The following is a 7,270-nucleotide window of genomic DNA, read 5'->3' as shown; positions in this document are numbered from 1 at the left end:
CCTTCCTTCCTTCCTTCCTTCCTTCCTTCCTTCCTTCCTTCCTTCCTCCTTCCTTCCTTTCTCTCTCTCTCTCTCTTTCTTTCTTTCTCTCTCTCTCTCCACCCCCCCGCCCCTCTCTCTTTCAGACAGTGTCTTGCTCTGTTGCCCATGCTGGACTGCAGTGGTATGATCTGGGGTCACTGCAATCTCCACCTCCTGGATTCAAGTGATTCTCCTGCCTCAGCCTCCTGAGTAGCTGGGATTACAGGCATGTGCCACCACACTCAGCTAATTTTTGTATTTTTTAGTAGAGGTGGGGTTTCACCATGTTGGCCAGGCTGGTCTCAAACTCCGGACCTCAAGTGATCTACCTGTCTCGGCCTCCCAAAATGCTGAGATTACAGGCATGAGCCACCATGCCGGGCCTAGGGAGGGGTGGGCACTTTTCTTGCCTAAAAATATTGGATCCACACCACCCAGTTTCCTAGTCAGGCAGTACCATTTGATTAGTCCTGGTCAACGAAATATGTGTAGAGGGCAGAAGAAAGCCCTCGAGTAATTTTTCAGTTTATTTCTCTGAAGAGGCCATGTGTTTCAAAAGGTACAGCTGTCAGAAACAGGATTCTCTTCACTCTGGGTCCCCGAGTGGCTGTATGAAGCAGAAATAGTTTTCTCCCTACTCCAACCCCATTCTATAGCCAACTTTGCCTTAGCAAGGAAAAAAAATCTCTGTTGCATTAAATCACTGAGATTTGAGAATTATTTTATTCCTACAGCATAACTAAGCTATCACAATATAAAGCAATAATTAAAAAATTTAGACTCAATACACAGTTTCAATTCGACTGAATAAGTATCTATTAAATGCTCACTTTGTATGAGGAGAGGTCTCTCTCTAGACTTTAAGAGGATACAGAGATGAGTATCACATTGTTCTGACCCTCAACCATGTAACAATCTAACAGGTGAAGCAGATACACACAAGTTAGAGGACACCCAGAACACTGGGGAAAGGCATAACAGAAAACTAGAGAATTAAAAAAGAAAAAATATATAGGTATATATGTTAATAACATCTGTCTGATCCGTATGGTTCCTCTTAGCCATAAAATTATCCTTATTATAAGAAAACTAGTGTATGTTATAAGCTAGTGTGTTCTTAATAGAGAAACTGCCACTAAGGACATTATATATATAACCAACCTGATTCTTTTATTTCAACAGTAAAAGGTAATTTCTCAAAACAGTGAGTACAAGGAAGAATGGAGATGCATGAAATATTAATACTGCAAGATTCATAGAATTTTAACTAGGAATGGACTTAAGAGATGATGAACTCAACCTTTTCCTCCTCATCTCCACCATTTTACAAATTAGAACCCTGAGATCTGAAAAGATAAGGACCTATCCATGGGCACAGGGAGTCAGTGGCAGAGCCAGGACAAGGCCAAAGTCCTTGTGACCCTAACTAGAGAGAGAGATACTATCAACTCTCTAAAGAATTATACTGCCAAGTTGATAGGAAGAGATGCTTATTTTAATAAGAGCAAGAGATGTATAGCAATACACTGACCCAAGTCTAAAGGGTGACCACATCTAAGAGAATCAATATAGTGAGGTGGGGTTGTAAAAACACTGACTTCTGAGGCTCCACAGGAAGAGTAACTCAAACTTCAGGGAAGGTCTTCCTGCCTCTTGGGCATCCAGATGAACTTGAATCAGACCTTCAAGCCCATGTTGGTGATGCTTCCACATCCTGCTGCCGATTTCTGAGAATCCCCAGGCTGCAGCTCCCCCATCGCCCCTCCTATCTTTGACTCCTTTGTCTGCCCACACTCTTCTCTTTTATACCGGTCCAAGGACCCCAAAGAATACAATAAAAGCTTTTGCTTTTTTAATGACATTTGTGGAGATTTGAGGGGTTCTTTCTCTCATTCTGTTTTTTTCTTATACTCCTTTTCCCATCATGAACAAAATAAGACTTTTCCCTTGTCTTATGCAGAGCAGGTATTTTGTCTCTCCTCATCTCTCAAGCCTTGGGATCAGCCAACTCCCAGACTCAGGGCTTCAGCTACCCCTCCAAGGAGTCTCATTATAGAATTCTGTCCCACCAATACTGTGTTTTCCTGAGCAGGAATCCTGATGATTAAAATGAATTCTGTTTCTTCACAATGAGAGTACTCTGAACTGATCAAATCACAGCTGGTAGTTTGATGAGTTTGGGAAGTTTTCAGGAATAGGAGGAATTAAGAGATTAAAAACTCCTGTTTCTATCCAGAGTACAATATTATTTTTAAGGACAGAATACTTGGGTCTTCTTTGTGGCTGGTATGTTTTTCCATTTCCAGGGTGGGAGTTTCACTTTCTCATCACCTCTTCAATGCCTAAGCATGGGCAGTTAAGGCTAGCCTTTGAAAGCGAGGTGCTTTTCTCCTTTGAGTCTAATTCCTTCCTTTTCATTTTGTATTTCATTTTTGTGCTTCACATCTCAGTTTATCAGAGCGGTTTGGCCTCAAGAGACTGCATTAAGAGCAAAGAATCAAGGAGTCCAGCTTTTAGGCTTAGGGGGTGCTGACAATGTGCTACCTCTTTTGTAAGGCATTGGCAGACATCAAGAACATCTTGTTCCCACTGATCCTCAAAAGAGGGCTCCAGGCACCAACTCCCACCAAGTTAGAGTTGGCCATTGACATGAAACTCTTTGATATTCCTTGTTTTGGGCTTAAGCTGAAAAACAAAAGGAGCTCTTGCACCAAACCTGGGGTGTAGCCCAGAGCTCAGGGGCCAGGGTTTTCACTGGATCATATGGGGCTTAAAGTCCACAATGATGATAATAATAAACAGCTGACATTTACTCAGCATGTCCTCTCCTTTCAGGCCTTTTGGGAACTTTATTTGTAGGGGTGACAGTTGTCCAAGAATAGGAACTCGCTAGCCTTCTCTATTTTTGTTTCCATTAGTGACATTACAAACATATAATTTGCTGAGGCAACAGGATACCAGACCAAATTAGTTAGAGGCAGATCCAGCACAATGAAGCCACTAGACGTACCTTGAGGCAAAACAGTGTCACCAACAGCACTAGCAGTAGGAATTTTTCACCTGCCATTACAGAAAATCTTCTATGGTCTTGATGCACAGGTTCTCACCAGGGACACAATAATATTTTGTTGTCCTCTGGCTACCATTTTTCTCCAGTTCTGTTACCCAACAAACCCAATAAATTATTAATTTCTCCTTGAACGTCAGTTCTCTTTGTAGTGTCCTGTTTGAATACAGTTCTACAGCAGCAATCTCACACTCTTTGGTTTCAGGGCCTCTTTACACTCTTAACAATTATTGAGGATCCTAAAGAATTTTTGTAAATGTGTGTTTTAAATAAAACAATGTTTATGGTGCTAGAAATTAAAACTGAGAAACTTGAAAATATTTATATATAAATCCATTTAAAAGTAATAATAATAAATCCTTTATTTGTTAACATAAACTTTTTAATGAAAAATAACTGTTTTCCAAAAGAAGAAAAATTTTAATGAGAAGATTGACATTGTTTTACATTTTTGCAAATCTATTTAATTTCCAAATTACTAGAAGACACCTGGAAACTCATATCTGCTTCCGCATTCAATCTATTGCACCAAGTTGTTTTGACTGAAGGGTATGAAGAAAAGCTGGCCTCATCCAAATATGTGGTCAGAAAAGGGTGGAGTATTTTAACAGCCCTTCAAATAATTGTGAGTATTCTTCCTTGATATCTCATCAAAACTCAAAAAGTAGTAGTTTCTTAAAGTGTACTGCATAATCACATAACATTTTACCTGATTTTATTAAGATCCATTTATCTATTTTGCACTTTGAATACATTTTAACCCAATGATTTCATAAGTGTACATTAATCATTTAGAAAATATTGGTTTCCTGAAATATGTAACTTTTCCAAACTGACCGATTTCAATACAATATTAAAAATCACATTCATTAATACTATAGTTTGGTGCAAAAGTAATTGTGGTTTTTGCCATTACTTTTAATCTACCATCTATCTTATCAAAAAGTCTTTAGAAATTCAAAAGCTGTGGAATTCACATTGGTGGATACAAGTTTTCCAAAATTTTATTTTTGCTTGAAAGCTCATTCTTTATTATGGGCAACACATTCTGTCAGTTATTTTTCTTATAGCAGCAGATTCACTTCATTCATTTTTGAGAAACTGTCTGCCAAATACCAAAGTGTCCATAACTATACTTTTCCTGTCAGTTGCTTCTTCAAGTAAAAATGGTGTTCCATGAGAAAAGTACCAAGGGCAGTTTAGGACAGCTTAGAATGTTTCCTCCAGTCAAACATTTTATTTCCAGATGCCACATAAGTACTTCTCGTGTGTACTTCCCATTTTGTTATTCAGAAAATTACAAAGGTGTGCCCTTAAGGGTAAAGGGTTAATAAAATGAATAAAACTTACTGGCTTATCAAGGACATTTCTAAGTAAAATTGGCATTTTCTTTCTTTTCCTACTTTCTTCTTTTTTTATTTTATTTTTTATTTTTTTAAACTGTGAGTGTGTGGCTGTGAAGAATAGAAATACAGTCATGCACTGCATAATGAAGTTTTGGTCAACAATGGACTGCATATCTGACTGTGGTCCCACAAGATTATAATGCCATATTTGTACCATAAGTTTTCTATGATTAGGTATATTGAGATACACAAATACTTAAGTATAACAACTGCCTACAGAATTTAGTATGATAATATGCTGTACAGGTTTGTAGCCTAGGAACAATAGGCTATACCACAGAGCTTGGATGTGCAGTAGGCTATGCCATCTAGATTTGTGTAAGTACACTCTATCATGTTCACACAACAAAATCACCCAAGGACACATTTCTTAGAAGGTATTCCCGAGGTTAAGCGACACATGACTGTATTACTAGCACAAGTTGGTGGCACTGCACTGATTCATGCTAAAGTACCAGCAGTTTTAACCACCATTGCTTTTGTACCATGGGTATAAATGTCAACACAGTTGAAAAGGTAAATGATACCTTTGTAGTACTATGAAAATAGTTTTGACAACATAGGAACTGGTATTGGGATCCCTCATGAGTCTGTAAACCACACACTGAAAACTGTTGTACAATAGGATCTCAGAAGTAAGGATCCAGTTGGCTTGGGGAAAGACAGGAGGTCTAGCGAGACCCTTAATTGTACAACATAATGGTCAGAAAAGAGCTGCCCTTCAAAGAAGTGTGATAATGCTGGTATCGAATACTGCACGAAAGTCAAATAGGGTGAAGGTGGAGATGACACCACTGGATTTGACAAATGGACTGATGCTGATGACCTTACTGAGAGAGCTATTTGAACAGATGTGTAATAGATTAATTACAGATGGAGGAGTGAAGGGCAGAGAAAAAGCTGGAAATAGAGTTTGGCAATGAAAACCAGGGAGCTGGAATAACTACACGGGAAGTCATGGTCACAAGCAGATTTTTGGTAGTGTGGGGAAACACTGATGGGCTGAAGAAATGAAACTAATGAAGAGGGAGAGAGAAGAGATAGTAAGGGTATGTTGAAGTCCAAACCCCAGGAACTCAGAACATGACCTTGTTTGGAAATAGGGTTATCAAAGATGTAATCAGTTAAAAAGATGTTGTACTGAAGTGGTGTGGGACCCTAATCTAAGTTGACTAGTGTCTTTATAAGAAAAGAGCCATGTGAGGACAGAGAAACATAGGGAGAGTGTCCTGTGAAGACAGTGGAGTGGAGTGGCACCTCTGCAAGCCAAGGAATGCTAAGTATTGCTAGCAAACCACCAGAAGCTAGGAAGAGGCAAAACAGGATTCTCCTATGGGATCCACAGGGATGGTAGCACTGCTGACACCTTGGCTTTGGACTTTAGCCTTCAGAATTGTGTGATAATAAATTTGTATTATTTTAAGCTACTCAGTTTGTGGCACTTGGCTATAACAGCCCCAGGAAACAAATATAGGCAGTCTCACAGACCTACAGAACCAGATGACTCTGGGAAGAATACAGAGCACCTAATATAATCACGCCATGTACCCCCCAGGAGAGGAGGAAGTGGATATTTGGGTCATTCCAAGGTGATGAGTACGAGACAAGTGTGTGTGTGTATGTGTGTGTGTGTTGAGGCATAGGAGAAGAAAGATGAAGGAATAACTTGAAAGGGTTGGCAAGTAGGCAATGAGATGCCCGACTATGAGAGGTTGTGAGGAGAAAAGAGAAGCCAGGAGTATCACATTCGACTGAAAGAATGGAAAGATGTGAGACTTCAAGGTTCTGGATGAGTTAGATAAATGAGTTTCATAGGAATGACACAGTGGGAAAAATAGTAGACAAAAAAATTGTAAACCCAGAAGATAATTTTGTAAGTTTAAGGTTTCAGAAGGTTTTCAGTGTTAGATGCCCTAAGGGTCAACATGAGGCACGTGAATGGAATTGTGAGGGATGACAGGGTGAGGATGATGGGAATAGAGGATAAAGAATAGAGAGGTGAGAGGGTTGCATAATGACCACCGACTCAGGAGGACAACAGAAAACAGAGTTGAGGGACAACCATGGGCCAGATGAGCTGCATGAGAAACAGGAGGAGTGACCTGGAGAGCTATAGGGTATGGCAGCATAGGTGGAAAGAAAAGAGTTCAACTGGAGGGCAGGGGCTTCACAGAGATCATCTACAAAAAGGGATGGAACAACAACCTAGAAGCATGGGGGGATGCCAGGGAATTCTAAGCCTCACATTCTGGGCTTGAGAGGTGGGGAACTGGAGAGTAATCTGCCTAGCAATATGTAATTGCTAGGGAATAAGCATTGCCCAGAGCAATGAAGGATTTGGTAAGGAGAGGATGTGGAGTGATTATTGTAGAGCACAAATGGTACTCTGAGAAAATCAATAATGGGCTCTAGAGAAGAAAGTGGGAGAGGTTAGAATAGGGGTTGGAGGCTGGGCATGGTAGCTCATGCCTGTAATCCCAGCACTTTGGGAGGCTGAGGCAGGAGGATCACCTGAGGTCAGGAGTTCAAGACCAGCCTAGCTGACATGGTAAAACCCTGTCTCTACTAAAATTATAAAAATTAGCTGTGCATGGTGGCACATGGCTGTAATTTCTGCTACTTGGGAGGCTGAGGGAGGAGAATCGCTTGAATTCAGGAGGCAGAGGTTGCAGTGAGCCAAGATTGTGCCACTGCACTCCAGCCTGGGTGACAGAACAAGACTCTGTCTCAATAATAATAATAATAATAATAATAATAATAATAATAATAATAATAA

The 7,270-nt window shown here is 40.0% G+C and overlaps 1 protein-coding gene across 3 annotated transcripts in view; it reads right to left on the bottom strand.

Annotated features, from left to right (window-relative positions):
* The window catches only part of RCAN2 (regulator of calcineurin 2), a 259,448-nt gene that overhangs the window by 22,628 nt on the left and 229,550 nt on the right, over positions 1 to 7,270 (bottom strand). The window lies entirely within an intron of this gene.

This window comes from Piliocolobus tephrosceles, chromosome 5, assembly GCF_002776525.5.
Source record: "Piliocolobus tephrosceles isolate RC106 chromosome 5, ASM277652v3, whole genome shotgun sequence".
Lineage (NCBI taxonomy): Eukaryota > Metazoa > Chordata > Mammalia > Primates > Cercopithecidae > Piliocolobus > Piliocolobus tephrosceles.
The sequence above is the reverse complement of the archived record's forward strand: the minus strand, read 5'-3'. Positions and strand labels throughout refer to the sequence as shown.